At 45.6% G+C, this 18639-nt stretch overlaps 2 pseudogenes; one reads left to right on the top strand and one right to left on the bottom strand.

Annotated features, from left to right (window-relative positions):
• Positions 1 to 516: 516 nt before the first annotated feature.
• LOC142456619 (prostaglandin reductase 3 pseudogene) lies at positions 517 to 3771 on the top strand (annotated as a pseudogene).
• Positions 3772 to 4588: 817 nt separating this feature from the next.
• On the bottom strand, positions 4589 to 6043 carry LOC142456630 (CCHC-type zinc finger nucleic acid binding protein pseudogene; annotated as a pseudogene).
• Between the last annotated feature and the right edge of the window lie 12596 nt (positions 6044 to 18639).

Consider the following 18639-nt stretch of genomic DNA (forward strand, 5'->3'; position numbering starts at 1 on the left):
GGTTTCATTAAGGTGTGATTCTGGTGGAATATTCATTGATACATTCACTTGTTAATTTTATTTAGCAACTATTAAATGTACTGAACTGTTAGACATTGTACTTGGAAATATTCAGTAGGTAGTTGGAAACTCAGTTTTCATGTTTTAAAGATATATTTGGTTGAGAATAAAGAAATGTAAGCCGCAAGCCTATTTATAGCTATATTTGAAGTTAAGGAGAGTAGATGAAAAGTAGAGTCACCAAGGCTTGGGAAACGTTTGTCGCGGTGTTTAGATAAGATGCCGTTCTTGGGTGTTTTTTGTTACATTTTTTAATGAGCTCTATACTAGAATTATTTGCTTTTTTAAAAATGTTAATCCGGCTGGGACCGCGCTGGGAGGAAGGGGGAGGGCGGGGAGCCTCCGGGCCAGTCTGCGGTGAGCAGATTCAAAACAAAACAGGGAGATTAAAGGAGACGCTGTGGCCGCCCCGGCCCGCGCCCCGCCACCTGCACCAGCCGGCGACCCGGGCCATCGTGGACCTGTCTTACGCCCACCGCTTCCTGGACTTCCAGGGCTCCGCCATCCCCAGCGCCATGCAGAAGCTGGTGGTGACCCGGCTGAGCCCCGACTTCCGCCAGGCCGTCTCCCTGCGCCGGGACTGCGCGGTGCCGCTCCCCGGGGACGGAGAGCTCCTCGTCCGGAACCGATTCGTGGGTGTGAACGCCTCGGACATCAACCACACCGCCGGCCCATACAACCCTTCCCTGAAGGTCCCCTTCAGTGCCGGCTTTGAAGGCCTGGGGGAGGTGGTGGCCCTGGGCCTCTCGGCGAGTGCCAGGTACACGGTCGGCCAAGCTGTCGCTTACGTGGCACCCGGCTCTTTCGCCGAGTATACAGTGGTGCGGCCACCACGGCCCTCCCTCCGGCGCCCTCTGTGAAACCGAGTACCTCACCTTGCTGGCAAGTGGCAGCACTGCCTACATCCGTCTGGCCCAGCCTGCAGAGAGTTTTGGTGACAGCCGCGGCTGGGGGGACAGGCCACTTGGCCGTGCAGCTTTCCAAGAGAGCGGCGTGCCACGTCATCGGCACGTGCTCTTCCGAAGAGAAGTCCTCTTTCCTGACGACCATCGGCTGCGATCGCCCCATCAACTATAAAACGGAGGATGTGAAGGCTGTCCTTCAACGCGAGTACCCGAAGGCGTGGACGTGGTCTATGAGTCGGGGGGGGGGGGGGCGGGGGGACCGGTTCGACTTGGCGGTGGATGCGGTGGCCACCAAAGGTCCCCTGATCGTAATTGGGTTTATCTCTGGCTACCAAAGTCCAACCGGCCTCTCTCCCCTTAAAGCCAGAGCACCGCCAGCCAAACTGCTGAGGAAGTCTGCCAGCGTGCGGTGCGGGGCGTCTTCCGGAACCCCTACTGCTCTCAGTGTCAGGGCCCATGGACCACTTGCTTACGCTGTGGGAGGCGGGGAGCTGGCGGAATGAGGCGGGGAGCTGGGTGGACTGAGGGGAACGGGCTCCAGGAGGCCTGTTTACTGGCTTGGAGTCTGTATTCCGCGCTGTCGATTATATGTACACGGGCAAAAACACTGGGGAAATTGTCGTTGAATTACCTCACTCTGTCAGCAGTAAGCTGTAAAAACAGAGCAGCGAGATAAATCAAACGAGCCTGAAAATGGGCACGTTAGAGCCTGGAAATTGCGAAAAAATGTACTTTTAGTTGGCAAAGGGTCTAATGTTTCTTCAAACAAAAGGTAAGGTGTTAATGAATCTGTTTCTCTCTCTCTCTTTCTCCCCCCACTCCCCGTTCCTCCCTCGTTTTTTGTTTTTAAGTGGTAATAAAACTTTCCCGGAGGCCAAGAGGTAAGCCCAGCACACCCGCTCCTCTAGTTGTGAAGCGCTCCTTCCAGCGTGGATTGTCCCTGGGACTAAATGAATTCCTGATGTCAGCGCAGCCCACGGCAGCCGCTTTGTGGATTACCTTGAAAGTGGTCACAGATACTCCCGTGCTCGGTGGTCCGTCGGTCTTGGGTGGACCTGCGGTTCTCTAATACTTGGGGTGGAGCAAACCCCTGCTGGCTCTCGGAAAGATCCAGGTTGCCAAGGGAGGCTGCAGTGGTAATCCCCAGGGACTGCCTCACTAGAAACCTTGATACGAAGTTATTGGAGAAGAAGGGGGCAGAGATGGGGTGAGAGCAGACATTTGAAAGAGGGCCTTTATCCTCACCTGCCCTGGGGAGGTCTAGGTGGACAGGCACTATTCTGGGCCTGTCTCAAAAGCAAACTCCTGTTGAAAGAGCACGTGCGCCCAGCCAGCAGGTTTCCCGAAGGGAGCTCGCGGGGAGGGCGCTACAAGCCCGTGTGCACAGGGGAGGAGGACTGGTGTGCACACAAGCACACGCCTGCCCCCCTGCGTGGGAGCCTTTGCAACGACTCCTGCGGGAAACCGGACGTGGAAACCAAACACCACCCAGCTTGCCACCTCCACCGATGGAGGGATAAAGAACGGCAGAGAGCCTCAGGGTCGGGTCACTGTCCCCCAATGTCATCCGCCTTCGCTGACCACACGCCAAAGAGGCCTGAGGCCGATCCTTGACCTCTGAGGGCCCGGTGCCTTGCACCTGGAGACCACCCCCTCTAGCGCCTTCCCAGTGGGCTTGCATGGAAGGGACTCTGGGAAAATCGGGGCCCCTGTTCACTTTCTCACGCCTGTCCCTGGGAGGAGCCGGGCCCCGGTGCTGCTGAAGATCCGTTAGTATCTATTTTACAAGATTTACTCATTTTCATTCATCTCCAGGTACCTAATGTAGCTGCTAGCATGCATGCACAACAATACAATTTATGTGGTAAATGCAGCCAAATAACGGCCTCACTGAACGTTCTGGCTGTACTGGAGGGGAATGTCACGGTCAATAGCTGCCAAATTATGGCTCATGCTGAAGTGTCACACAACTGCGCAGAAGACAACTAGCACTGGAGGCTATTGCCACTGTGCCGCCCCTGAGTTATGAAGAGGAGTCGCCGGCCGAGGGGAGGCTCTTTGTGTCCTCATTATAGCAGAGGGCTGGGGCGCGGGGCGCGGCCTTGGCCAGTGCGGGCTCAGTGATTAATCTGTCCCTCTCAGACCCCACAGCTGTGGCAAAACAGAAAGAGGCTTTGCCTGCCTCTGCCCTGCGCAAACAAACAAAGAGGGAGAATGGAGCTTGTATGAATGTGACCGGGACCCGGAGACGGCCGTCATCGAACAGTCTAATCAGAGGGCAGGCTGAAATCCAACATGGCTGGCCTGGCTTGCCACGCAGGCAGATGTGGAACATCCAGGCAGGGAGGCCCTGTGGGTGAAGGTACACGTCATGGGGCCATGCCCAAGGCAATGGCTACTTCAGCGCGAAAGCCCTGGTTTCTTTGCCTGTGACGGGCAGGTAATGACGAGATGCCAGCACAGTAAGGATGAGTCCCGCTAACTGCAGGACAGATAAGCGTTGTGTTGTGTAGGGGAGAACATCCTGAAATTCGGCTCTGCTTTATAAAACAGTAATAATAAAAACTCAAAACACCTGGTTTTAAAATAAACTCTCATCCAAAAAAAATGTTAATCCTTCAGAGATCGAGTGAGAAAAGACTAGTTTTTAATATTTTCTGCTTTCTTTTCAATTGCAAATGTTCTGTTTTACTTCATTAATGTTGTTAGTTTCTTTTGTTTTTTTTGTATGTTTTTCTGTATGTGAAACCCAGAATAGGTAAATCTACAGAGACGGTACCTTATGAATGGCTTCTTTGGGGGCTGGAAGGGGAGAATGGGGGGAAATGGAGAGTTGGTAACAATGAGTACAAGAAGAAAGTGTTCTAAAATTGATTATTCATTGATGATCGTGCAACTCTTCTTAATATGATTGAACTATTGAATTGTACGACATGTTCTTTTTTTTTTCAGCCTTACATCACTTATTGTTAAACTTGATTAGGAAGCAAAAAAACAAGGAATAAACCAGATTATTTGCCAATAGAAGTTCAAGTCATCAGATGGGGACAAAAGTCATGAATTGAGCCTGGGAAAATGCGGCCATGCGTGCCATCCTTCAGGGGGCTCCTTACAGACCCAGCTTGGTTCTTCTCCAATGTCTTCTCTTGGAGTTGTACCTGATTTTATTACTGGTTTTCATTCGAATCCATTGGAGAATGGGCCGATTCTGCTTCTGTTTCTTGGCCAGGAATCTCTTGATCCTGAAAGTCTTATGAGACGACATGGTGAAGTCGGAGCACCACCACACTCGAGGTGGCAGAGAAACGGAGAGAGGGACTACGACATGTTAATTATATGCCAATAAAGCTGTTTAAAAAAAACAGAGTGAGAAAAGAAGGCTCTGGGCTGAGCCCAGAGAACTCTTCCTTAAGCCAGGGCTGGGGACAGTGTGTCACCATGTTTAGATAAGATGCCCTTCTCGATGCCTTGTTTAGATAAGATAGATGCCTTATCTTGTTTAGATAAGATGCCTTTTTCTTATGTTTTTTAATGATTTCAATATTAAAATTGATTTGCATTTTTAAAACACGAATCCTTCCTAGGCTTTTAGCTGTTTCTTCACACTTAGAACTGCAAATGTCTTTTTTTTTTCCCCTTCCTCCTCCAGCTTTATTGGATAGTTTAAAATTACATTTCTATTTTCTAGGACTTCAGTTGCTTTTTCCATCTGACTTTTAAAAACTGATTACAGTAAATGAAACACAGTTGTCTAAGTGATATAGTATACAAAAATAACATCTTGATTTCTGTGAAAATGCATTTCTTTGCAATTCCTGAACAAGCTCCAAATTATGCTAACTCTGAGTATCGATGTTTACTCTGGGCTTTAGATTTAAGTCTTTAAGGAAAAAAATGTGTTCTCAACCTTTGCCTTCACCATGTATATGATTACTCGGCATCAACTCTGTGATGAAGTTGTTCCTGTTTAGACTTTTATCCTGGGTTCTCTCTCACACAGTCATGTTTTTCTTTGTTTACTCCCATTCAACTGTATGTTCTATGTAGGGCCTGATGCAGATGTTACTTGATGTTACAGCTACTGAGGTCAGACAATCCAAGGCCGTCATAATGCTAAAATTAAAGTTATTATAGAAGTTCATAGACACTTCCAAAATTGGTTTTATCTCCTACATGGGAACATCTCAAGAAACCCAGCATGGGCCTACTGGTCTGCCTCTTCCGCGTTCATTAATCCCTTATTCACCAGTGGCACGGAAAGGGGGTTCTTTAACAAAGCATTATACATAACACCTCTACCAAACTAAACATAAACTTTTTTTGTAGTTAAATGCAGAAAGTCGATTTTTTTTCCACCCCTTTCCTCCTTTTACACGGCAAGTAAAGCTCACTGGCCTGGGAGGAGCCTCTATCTGCCAGCCTTTGGCCAGTGAAGAGGATTCAGAGAAAAGAATACAACCATCGATCAGAAAAAGGAGGGCGACAAAGGAAAAGAATTCAGCTGTAGCCTCAATTGTGCATTCCCGTGCAAGGTGCCCTGACTCGCCACAGCGGTAGCAGTTGACTTCGCTCGTCTTGCTGCAGTTGATGGCTACTTGACCAGTTTCACCACACCTGTAACACTTCACTTTGGTGCAGTCTTTTTGAATGTGTCCAAATTCTCCGCAAGAGTAGCACTTCTGCTCATCAGCATGGTCACAGTCACGAGCCAGGTGACCTGGTTTGCCACAGTTGTAGCAACACTGCTCTCGCTCTCTCTTGGGCTCCTTGCAGTCCTTGGCAATGTGACCACCTCTACCGCAGTCATCCTCCTGAAGATCACAATCCTTGGCAAGATGACCAGACTCACCGCAACGATAACAGATGTCTGGGAGAGACGAGGAAACAAACTGGAAACCTCTATCCGAGGTAAAACCACCTCTGCCACGGCTTCTCATTCCAAGACCACGGCCTCCTCCAGTAGGGCATTCCCGGGCCCAGTGGCCAGATCGCCCACATTTGAAGTATTCGTTGCTGCTCATGGCTGCAGTTAGGGTTCCTTCGGCGTCTGAGTGTGTCCGCGGCGGCGGAGGCTCGGACGCAGCAAATGTCTTTTGATAACTGGAACTTACAATGTATGAAGGATGAACCTAGGAAAATTAAGTCATTAATAGTCAAATGGAAGCCATAAAGATCGCTTTCTTAGGCATTAGTGAGTTGAAATGGATTGGTATGAGCCACTGTGAATCAGAAATCATATGGTTAAAGATGCCCGCAATGACAAATTCAAGAAGAATGGAGTCTCGTTCAAAAAGAACATTTCAAGGTTTATCTAAAAGTACAATGCGTGGGTTATGCCTGCTGCCCTGACATGACCACTGAAGACAAACTGGGTGCATACACAAACAATTGTGGTGAAGAAAGCTGATGGTGCCTGGCTATTAAAAAAACATAGCATCTGGGGTCTTAAAGCTTGAAGCCAAACAAGCAGCCATCTGGCAGGGAAGCCAACAAAGCCCACATGGAAGAAGCACACCAGCCTGTGAGATCATGAGGTACTGACGGGACCAGGCATCAGTATTCCAAAAATAATGACCCTCACTGAGGTGATGGAGAGGGGTCAAGGTACAGACCCAGAGCCCATCCATGGATATTTGGATGTCCCTGCACAGAGGGGCTGTGGGGAGGGGGAAATAATGCATCCAGGGGATAGTTTAGCACCAGGGAAATACACAACACTCCTCTGGTTCTCTAATCCTTCCTCTCCCACTATTATGATTTCAATCCAATCTTGCAAGTCCCACTAGTCCTGTGGCACACACAAGAGCTTTCAATATACAGAATTCAGAAAAGACAAAATCCCTCAAAAACAGTGATGGGAGCAACGATTCCAGGAGAATAGGGGTGGAAAGGGGGACGAAGGGGGGAAGGGGGAATGGGTAGCAATGACAACAGAATAACCCCCCACAGGGGAAGAACACTAAGGCAGTAGGTGAACGGATAGAATGGGCGGTACAAGATATGTATAATAACAATACATAATTTATTAAGGATTCATGGGGGTAGAGGGAGGGGAAAAAAGAGGAGCTGATGTCAAAGGGCTCAAGAAGAAATATAATGTTTAAAAATTGTTGATGCCCAACAATTGTACATGTCCGCTCGATATGATGGATGTATGGATTATTATAGTATATGTAAGAGCCCCTAATTAAATTATCTATTAAAAATAAAGGGAATAAAAGTACAATGCTATCTGTGATTGGATAATATCTATCTGCATACAAGGAAATCTAGTTAAGACAACTATTATGCAAATTTAGATACCAGCCACTAAAGCTAGTCTCAAATCAATCAAGCATGCAACCAAGATGCATGATTAATTATTGCTGATTGAAATGCAAAAGTTGGAAACAAAGAAGAAGGAACAGTAGTTGGAAAGTATGATGGAAATTAAGCTGGAAATCACATGGTATAATTTTTCAAGACCAACAACTTGTTCATTGCAAAGACCTATTTTTTTTATCATTTTATTGGGGGCTCCTACAATTCTTATCACAATCCATACATACATACATCCATTGTGTCAAAAACATATGTACATTTGTTTCCATCATCATTCTCAAAACATTTACCTTCTACTTGTTCCCTTAATATCTGCTGTTCATTGCCCCCTCTTCCCTACCTCATGAACCCTTCATCATTCATAAATTATTATTATTTTGTCATATATTACATTGTCTGATGTCTCCCCCACCTTCTTCTCTGCTGTTCCTCCTCCAGGGAGGAGGCTATACATAGATTATTGTAATCAGTTCCTCCTTTCTACCCCACATTCTCTCCACCCTCCAGGCATCGCCACTCTCACCACTGGTCCTGAAGGAGTCATCTGTCCTGGATTCCCTGTGTTTCCAGTTGCTATCTGTACCTATGTACATCCTCTGGTCTACCCAGATTTGTAAGGTAGAATTGGGATCTTGATAGTGGGGGCGGGGGAAGCATTTAAGAACTAGAGGAAAGGTTAGATGTTTCATCGTTGCTACCCTGCACCCTGCCTAGTTCATCTCCTCCCCACAATCCTTCAGTAAGGGGTGTCCAGTTGGCTACCAATGGGCTTTGAGTCTCCACTCTGAACTCACCCACATTTTCAATGATATGATTTTTTTGTTCCTTGATGCTTGATACCTGATCCCTTCAACAGCTCGTGGTCACACAGGCTGGTGTGTTTCTCCCATATGGGCTTTGTTGCTTCTGAGCTAGATGGCCACTTGTTTATCTTCGAGCCACAAAGACCCATTTTTCAACCAAATGAATGGTAACACTACCTAGGGACTTTACCAGATGGAATAGATAGAAATCCAATTGACTACATCTGTGGGAAGGACCAATGGAGAGGTTCAAAATGGGCCAGGGATGACTGTGGAACAGACCATCAATTACTGATATGCAAGTTCAGGTTGAAGTTGAAGAAAATTAAATTGAGTTCACGACAGTCAAAATATGACCGTGGCGTATCACCTGAATTTAGAGAGCGTCTTAAGGAGAGATGACTCATTGAACTCTGAGGGCAGGAGAGGTGAGGAGCTCTGGAGGACATCAAAGGCATCACACCTAAAGAAGCAAAAGGTCGTTAAAAGGACAGAAAGCAAATAGAAGACCAAGATGGATATCAGAAGAGACTCTGAAACTTCCTCTCGATCACAGGGTAGCTCAAGTAAATGGAAAAAACAATGAAGTAAAAGATCTGAGCAGGAAATTTCATAAGGCATCTCAAGAAGGTAAAGTCAAATGTTATAATGAAATGTGCAAAGACTTGGAGACTGGAAACCAAAAAGGAAGAACACACTCAGCATAGATCGAGCTGAAAGAACTGAAGAAAAAAAGCCAGACCTCGAGCTGAAATATTAATGATCCTATGGGTAAAATAGTAAACAATGCAGGAAGCATCAAAGAGGACAGAAGGAATACATAGAGTCACTGTACCCAAAAGAGCTGGTCCACAGTCAACCGTTTCAAGTGGTAGCATATATTGACGAACCAGTGGAATAGAATGAAGATGTCCAAACTGCACTGCAGGCATTAGTGAAAACAAAGCCCCCGTAAGAGATGGAGTAGCAACTGAAATGTTTCAACAAGCTGATGAAGCACTGGCAGCACTCACTAGTCTATGCCAAAAAAATTGGCAAACAGCAACCTAGCCAGCCCACTTGAAAAGATCCATATCTGTGCCCAATCCAAAGAAAGGTGGCTCAACAGAATGTGGAAAGTATGGAACATTATGTGCAAGCACAATCTGCTGAAGATAATTCAAGAACGGTTGCAGCAGTGCATCAGCAGGGAGCTGTTAGAAATTCAGGCAGGTGCAGAGGAGGATGTGCAAGAAGGGATATCATTGCTGATGTTGTATGGATCTGAAAGCAGAGAATACCAGAAAGATGCTTACTTGTGTTTTATTGACTATGAAAACATATTTGACTGTGTGGATCATAAAATGAATGGACAGCATTGAGATTTATGTTACCTCCACAAACTTCATTGTGCTAATGAGGAAATTGTACACAGATCTAGAGGCAGTTGTGCAAACAGAACAAGGGAATATTACACTGTTTAAAATGGGGACAAGTGTGTGCCAGGCTTGGATCCTTTCACCATACTTATTCCATCTGTATGCTTAGCAATAATCCCAGAAGCTGAACTATATGAAGAAGAATGTAGCATGAGGATTGGAGGAAGGCTTATTATAACTCTCTTGGAAACGCAGATAGTACAGCCTTGCCTGCTGAAAGTTAGGGGGATTTGAAGCACTTGCTGACTGAAACCAAGAACTGCAGCCTCAAATTTTAAAAATTAAGTTTTTAAAAAGAACTGCAGCCTTCAGTATGGATTGCAACTCAATGTAAAGAAAACCAAATCCTCACTATTGGAGCAATAGACAACATTGTAATAAACAGAGAAACAATTGGAGATATCAATGACTTCATCATGCTTGGATCAACAATCAATACTCTTGGAAGCGGCAGTCAAGAAATCAAATGAAATATTTCATTGAATAAATCTGCTGCACAGGACCTCTTAAAAGCACTGAAAAGGAAGGATGTCCCTCTGAGCACTGAGGCGCCCTGACCCAAGCATTGTGTTTTCAATCACCTCAGATGCATGTGAATGTTGGACATTGACTAAGGAAGGCTGAGGAAAGTGGATGCACTTTCATGATGATGCTGGTGAAGAATATGGCAAATACCAGGAACTGCCAAAAGAACGAGCAAATTTGTCTCGGAAGAAGTACAGTCAGAATGAGCCTTAGAGGCAGAGATGACAAAGGTTCATCTCATGTATTCTGGACATGTAGCAGGTGAGACCGGGCCCTGGAAAAGGTCATTAGGTTTGGTGATGCCTGGCCGTGAAAGAGAAGAAGACCGTCAGTAAGATGCCCTGGCACTGTGGCTACGCTAGTAGGTTTGCACGGAACAACTGGGAAGCTGGATCAGGACGGAGCAGTGTTCCCTTCCATGGTGCGCACAGCAACTGAGGCGGAGCGATGGCACCCAACAACAACAGTTTGTTGGAAACTTAAATCTATGTGATTTTTTAAATCATTTTATCAGGGGCACATACAAGTCTTATCACAATCCATACAGACATCAATTGTGTAAAGCACATTTGTACATTCAGTGCCCTCATCATTCTCAAAACACTTGCTCTCCACTTAAGCCCCTGGCATCAGCTCCTCATTCTTCCCCTCTCTCCTCACTCCCCCCTCCCTCATGAACCCTTAATAATTTATAAATTATTATTTTGCCATATCTTGCCCTGTCCGCTGTCCCCCTTCACCCACTTTTCTGTTGTCCGTCCCCCAGGGAGGAGGTCACAAGCAGATCCTTGTAATTGGTTCCCCCTTTCCACCCCATCGTCCAATATGATCTTCCATAGATTTTCCCTTTCCTTAGAGTCTCTAGTCTGAGAAATGTTTTCAATCAAATTGCGTGCTATATTCTAAATACTTGGTTTGCAGAGGCTGTGGTTTTTAGTGGGAGCCCTAATTTGATTTTGAGCTTTGACATAAATTCATCTCCATTTCAGTTCTTTCCGACCATTTCCTGGCCATGTAAAAAGCTTGCCCTTAGGCAGCGAGTAATTTCCTAACAGATTGCAACTTCTCTAGGCAGTCTTGGAACAGGCAGTCTTGCCCTCAAGCGACTTGCTTGGGAATCTCCTTAATGAAAATTGGGGACTTTCACTACCATCGGTTCATGCCAACTCACAGAGACACTATGTAGGACAGGGTAGACTTGCCTTTGTGAGTTTCTAAGACTGTAGCTCTTTACAGCAGTAGAAAGTCCTGTCTTTCTCACACAGAGCAGTTGGTGGTTTTGAACTGCCACTCAGGAGGCTAGCAGCCCAATGTGCAGCCACTACAGTTGAACGGATGTGGGCCACAGCTTGACCAAGGTCAGAGAACCTCACAACCTCGGAACCTGTAAACTCTTCTATTCTGCATTTGTGTACATCCCAATCATGGTCCTATTTCTAATTTCGTAGTCTTGCCTATGATGGTGATAGAATTGATCAGTTAACAAGCATACTTTTGAATTATTTCATTTGTATTCTTTCATCCATGAATTGACCAAGTATTCATGAACCTCTTGGACTTGGGGCTTTATGATGGTGGTCTCCCTCATCAGATGATTTCTAGTGTCTTTGTCCCGTTGGATACTTAATAAAGGAATCTTTATACAATATTTTAGAATTTTGGGTCCTTTCTCCCTCGAACAGTGTACAAAATCAATTTAGACCAATTACAGCAGCAAATGCATTCCTTTATTAAATTCTACCTGTTTACAAATTAGGGAGCGTAAATATGTTTTTAAAGGATAGGGAGCCAGTGTCCTGAGAACCGAGCTTCACTGTGTGAACCCCAGAGGACCCATAATCACAGATAAAATGAGCGTTGGTTTTCCTCAGGGATTTAATCTTCATCCCCTGAGTCCATACTTCCAGCTTCAGCCAAACTCCATCCAAAATGATGCTGGCAAGAGAAAAACCAGCACCCGACGGAGCCCAACACGCTTTCCTTCATGTCAGATTCTAGAGCAGGACCCCAACCTCCAACTCGCCGCTGGGGCGTTTCTATCTGGCAATCTTCGCATCGTTCGTGACTCCTGGCTCCCAGATAGGGCACCTCAGGAGGATTCGCTTTCGGGTACGTTTGCGAGAGAACCTGGAACGGCGCCTGTCAGATGTAGCGTCAGGCAGTGACAGGGACCTCAATGTCCTGTACTGGCAACAACTCTTAACCGCCAGTCGGAGGCTGGACCAGACTTGGTTCCACCTCAGGTGACGACACATCATAGCAACCAATCACAAGCCAGAGATGAAAGACGTTGCTAAAGGCGGACTTTGTATTGGCTAGGGTGCTCTGTCAATCTTAGGAAAGGCGTCTCATCTTTTCTTTTAGCAACGGATGCGTCCTAGCAACGGCCTCCTCAGTTGCTGTGGGTTTGTGCCTTTGGGGCTGGTTTTTCCACCGGAGAGTTCAAACTCTGGTTCCGGAGGGACCTTCCCTCCCGTGTACTGCAGACTTTGGCGGCAGCAGGGTCGCAGGTAAGGGACGGTCTACTTGGCGGGCCGGGAAGGGGTAATTTTACTCCCCCTTCAGGCGTCCTCAAACTACGGCCCGCCAGGTGTTTTTGCCCCGTTTGTTTTTCTACTTCAGAATAAGATATGTGCAGTGTGCATAGGAATTTTTTCATAGTTTTTTTTAAAACTATAGTCCGGCCCTCCAACGGGCCTGGGGGACTGTGAACTGGGCCCGTTTAAAAAGTTTGAGGACCCCTGCGTGTTGGAATACTAATTGTGCTAGCTTTGTGTTAGGCACCCTGAAGATCACACACACACACACACACACACACACACACACACACACACACCCTGAAGATCACACACACACACATACACAGACACCCTGAAGATCACACACACAAACACACACACCCTGAAGATCACACACACACTCAAGACCTCTTTCTGCTTTCAAAGAGCTTGTGCCTCCACTGTCTAGCGTTGCCTGGCACACACTGGGAGTTAAGTAATGAGTAAATGTGAAGGCAGTGCCAAACTGGTTGAAGATTCGATGTAAAAGAATGTGAGCTGAAGTGGTAGGTGACTTCAGGGGCCATTGAGAAAGGCCGTTCAGTAGATTAGATTGAGGAAACACCTTAACTGGTGCATTAACGCCTGGAGGGCAAGGACTGTCTTACTTTCCAGTGACTGCTCTACCTAGCTGTTGCTCTTAACTACTACTTAGCCCCGCCCCAAAGATATTACATTCTGAATGAATCCACAGCAGCCTTTCCCGGCACCTCTGGGTTTGAGGATCTCAGTCTTTGCAAACGCTAGCTCCCTGCCATTGAGTCAGTGCTGATCCACAGTGAGCCCCTGCCCTGTAGGTTTCTGAGCTGTAACTGTTTATGGTCCCATGGAGCTTCCGGTGGTCTCAAACTGCCCACCATGTGGATCAGAGACCAACATGTAACCATGACACCACCAGGGCTCCAATTATCTAGGCCTAATTAACTATACCACAATGTGGTTAGAAAGTGTCAGTGACCAGATGGAGAGAAGGTCATGTTAGGGTTCAGAGTGGAAGGGTGAGCACGATTTAAACAAGCAGAGAAACGTAGCAAGGTGTGGAAAGGAAGTGACGGGAACGGAGGAGGATTTTCCGTGGAGGAGAGTGGACTGTGACGAGATGGTGAGCCTATGTAGATGGTACTCCTGGAAGCGGGGACAAGGGATGGGAGAAAACACATTCTGACAGGCGTTGAAGGTCAGAATTACGAGTTTGACAGGAGTGTGATTCCTCTCCGGTTCTACATGTTAAATCCATGAGTGGTGTAAACAGGTAATGGCTTCCCTACCAACTGAAGGGCTGGATGTTTGAGTCCACTCAGTTGTCAGCTGGAGGAAACCCAGGAGATTGACATGTAAAAAAACAGCTATTGGAAACGTGATGGAGAAGAGGTCTGTTCTGACACACCTGGGTCGCCACAAGTTGCCTCCACAGCAACTGGACCTGGGGTCTGTGGGCACTTGTGCGAGCTGGCAGGTTAGTGCTCCTAAAAATACAGCATCCCCGACCCAGCCCACATCTGCAGAGTCAGGGTTGGAAATTTTCTCTCTCTCTCTCTCTCTCTCTCTCTCTCTCTCTCTCTCTCTCTCTCTCTCTCTCTCTCTCTCTCTCTTTCCCTCTCCCTCTCCCTCTCCCTCTCCCTCTCCCTCTCCCTCTCCCTCTCTCTCTCTCTCCCCGCTTCAGTTTCTTCATCTATTAAATGAAGGTAATTATATATAGAACTTCATGAAATTTGGAAAAGATGACAATAAGTAATAAAAGTAAAACAAGATACTTTATCTTGAGTTAAGTACCCCAAAGCCACTGACCTGGTGGTAACTGAGTGCTTCGCCATCATGTCACCCGGGCTCTTCAGAAGGCTGAGGTCCTCTAAAAGCTTGTGACCAATCTGGCTTCAGTTTCCGTGATCACCCTCCAACATTAGACACGGGACTTACTTGATATTGGTGAAAGCGGTAAACGAGCTGTTCTGGTATAGTAGCACATTTTTATATGTATTATGTGTGTTCCAATTTTGTCCCTGAAAATGCAAACTGGCCCAAATCTGACAGTTCATTCTGCAGCAGCTTTTGAAAAGAACTGGTCCCATATGTTAGTTGGATGGTTTCTTGGAATTAGTATGCTGGGTCCTTGGGACCTGGGAATATGTAAAATTCCTAAAAGAAGCAGATTAAAGTTGCAGATAGAGTTAAGGTGTCTAATCAGATGGCCTTAAAATATTGAGATTAACCTGGATGATCGTGGAGGTCCTAATGTAATCACTAGTTTCCTTAAAAGTAGAAGCGGAAGGCAGGAGAGAAGCCCACAGTGCTACCACGTGAGGACTCACTCCACCGTTGCTGGGTTTGGAGGGGAAGAAAGATGGCAACAACCAAGGAATGCAGGTGGCCTCTCCAAAAAAAAAAAAAGAAAGAAAGAAAAAAGAGAAAACAACTGACTGATACTGAGTCAATTCTGACGCATAGCAACCCTACAGGACAGAGTAGAACTACTCCTGTGGGCTTCTGAGACGGTAACTCCTTCTGGGCTTAGAAAGGCTCATCTTTCTCCAGCAGAGCCGTTGCAGGGTTCAAACCTGCTGACCTGTGGTGTGCAGCCCAAGGCGTAACCCACTCTGGAATAGGAGAGAAAACAGGTTCTCCATGAGAGCCTCCAGAAAGGAAAGAACATGGGCCCGTGGACACCTTGATTTTAACTCCGTGAAACCCATGTCAGAATTCTGAACAGTAAGGTAATAGGATGTACAGTTTTAGCCCATCAGATTTGTGGTAGTTTGTCACAATCTCAAAAGAAAACTGTATTTTCACAAATAACGAGCCCTCTAAATAATGTGCCCATACATAGAACACATGGAAATTATGAACTTAAGTAACTGTTCTGGCATAGCATGCTATACATACACATGCCTTTTGACTTCCTCAAGAGAATTTTCGCTTCATTCACAGGTTCGCCCAGATTACAGGTAAAGCATATCATTCATTTCATTTTGTTCATTTTCCTTAATCTCCTACTTAAAATGTTACTTCTAGTCATTGTTGTATGATAAAGGTTTAAGCCATGCTCAAAAAGTCAGACCAAATTTGGTAGTCTGATGATAATCAGAAAACTACTGAAACTGGGCATGTATTTCTATTAATTTTGATCCTTACAGCACATTAGCTTAACAGTTTGAGTGCAAAATCCTAATCCAATCATCTTAAGTGCAACCATTAGGCTATGATAGGCCTGCTGCTTTCACAGTTTACAATGCCTTCTTAGTGTCTGTGGAAGGAACCCTGGTGTCTTAGTGGGATACGTGTTGAGCTGCAAACCACAAGGTCGGCAGTTTGAAACCACCTGCCACTCCAAGGGAGAAAGGTGAAGCTTTCTACTCCCATCAAGAGTTCCAGTCTCTGGAAAACACTCCTAAGGGCCAACAGGCTGTCCTTGAACAAACTACAAGCTTTTCTTTCTTGTTGTGTTTTGTTTTTGTTTTGTTTGTCATTGGTTTGTTGTTGTTGCTTATTTGTTGTCTATTGTTGCTTAGTTTTGCTCTGTCTTGTTTTTGTGCATGTTATTATCTCCACAGGTCTGTCTAAATAAGATAGGCTGGATGAACAATCTGGAGGAGAAAACAACGGGACCGACAGTTCCAGGGGGACATGGGAGAGTGGGAGTTGGGGGGGGGGGAAGGTAGTGGTGTTAACAAACCCAGGGACAAGGGAACAACAAGTGATCCAAATTGGTGGTTAGGAGGTGTAGGAGGCCTAGTAGGGCGTGATCAAGGGTAATGTAACCAAGAGGAATTACTGAAACCCAAATGAAGACTGAGCATGATAGTGGGACAAGAGGAAAGTTGAAGGAAATAGAGGAAAGATCTAGGAGGCCAAGGGCATTTATAGAGGTCTAAATAAAAACATGTATATATATATATATATATATATATATATATATATATATATATATATATATATATATATAGATGGATAGGGAAATAGATCTATGTGCATATATTTGTGGGTTTAGAATTGAGGTAGCAGATGGCCATTGGGCCTCCACTCAAGCACTCCTGCATTGCAAGAATACTTTGTTCTATTAAACTGGCATTCTATGATGCTCACCTTCCCGACACATCGCTGAAGACAAAGTGGTTGCATAAGCAAATGTGATGAAGAAAGATTGTGGTGCCCGGTAAACAAGCGGCCATCTAGCTCAGAAGCAACAAAGCCCACATGGAAGAACCACACCAGCCTACGTGATCACGAGGTGCCAAAGGGATCAGTTATCAGGCATCAAAGAACAAAAAATCGTATCATTGTGAATGAAGGGGGAGTGCGGAGTGGAGACCCAAAGCCATATCACCTCCCTGATGCAATCGCTGAAGACAAATGGGTGCATAAGCAAATGTGGTGAAGAGAGCTGATGGTCCCCGGCCATCAAAAGATATAGCGTCTGAGGTCTTAAAACCTTGAAGGTAAACAAGCGGCCATCTAGCACAGAAGCAACAAAGCCCACATGGAAGAAGTACACCAGCCTGTGAGATCACAAGGTGTCGAAGGGATCAGGTATAAGGCATCATCAGAACAAAAAATCGTATCATTGTGAATGAAGGGGGAGTGCGGAGTGGAGACCCAAAGCCCATATGTAGGCCACTGGACATCCCCTTACAGAAGGGTCTCGGGGAGGAGACGAGCCAGTCAGGGTGCAGTGTAGCAATAATGAAAAATACAACTTTCCTCTAGTTCCTAAATACTCCCTCTCCCTCCCCACCCCCACACACTATCATGATACCAATTCTACCTTACAAATCTGGCTAGACCAGAGATCGGAATTGGAAACACAGGGAATCCAGAATGGATGATCCCTTCAGAACCAGTGGTGTTAGCGGTGATACTGAGAGGGTGCAGGGAGGGTGGGTTGGAAAGGGGAAACCGATTACAAGGATCCACATATAACCTCCTCCCTGGTGGACGGGCAACAGAAAAGTGGGTTAAGGGAGATGTCAGACAGTCCAAGATATGACAAAATAATAATTTGTAAATTATCAAGGGTTCATGAGGGAGGGGGAGTGGGGAGGGAAGGGAAAAAATGAGGAGCTGATGCCAGGGGCTTGGGTGGAGAGCGGATGTTTTGAGAATGATGAGGGCAATGAATGTACAAATGTGCTTTACACAATTGATGTATGTATGGATTGTGAGTTGTATGAGCCCATAAAAAAACAATTAAAAAAAAGAGAGAGTTCCAGTCTCAGGAACCCACCAGGGGCATTTCTACCCTGGCCTCCAGGGTCACTCGGAGTCACAAGGGACTCGATGGCAGGGAGTTTGGGGAGATTTCATTGAAGTCAGCAATATGTTACAAAAAAAAATCAAACAAACACCTTGGCAACTTCATGTTATAAAAGTAACATGGCTAGGGGTGGCCAATGGGGAGCTACGTGGTTGGCCAAAAAACAGATAAATGTGGGCACATTTGTGGGAAAAAAATTCACATTTGTGAAAAAAAAAAAAGATACGCAGTAGACATATAAGAAATTCCACAGACCATGTCCACATTGTAAAGTCATAAGTCAAAAATGGCAAAAGGGAAACCAAACCAAAAACTAATCCCAGCGCCATGGAGTTCATTTTGGCTCCGAATTCTCAATTCACTGCTGGCAAATTGATGCTAACTCACACTGACCTGCTACCACAGGATAGGGCTGCCCCGTGGCTTTCCAATCCTTTAACTCTGTGCTTGTTCCTTTGAGATGAACTTGCTTGTCACTATAGACTCCATTTCAATTTTACTTTTCCTCTTTTTATTTTAAATCCACTTAAATCACTAGTTAGGTTTGAGGGTTAAGGAATCTGGAGGAATTCATTTGTTTTAGAAGAAACATATATATATATACATATATATATAGCTATTTACATGTATGCATATTGTGTATATATATAACTGCACAGACCATCTCAAGAGATGAAATCAGCAGTAATATCCTGTTAAATCTTCCATGTCTTCTTTTATTTTTCGTAAAGATTTTCTAACTCTTTATGGGAGCAGAAACTCACATCCTTCTCCCACAGAGTGGTTAGCAATTGCCAACCA

Source organism: Tenrec ecaudatus, chromosome 1, assembly GCF_050624435.1.
Source record: "Tenrec ecaudatus isolate mTenEca1 chromosome 1, mTenEca1.hap1, whole genome shotgun sequence".
NCBI lineage: Eukaryota > Metazoa > Chordata > Mammalia > Afrosoricida > Tenrecidae > Tenrec > Tenrec ecaudatus.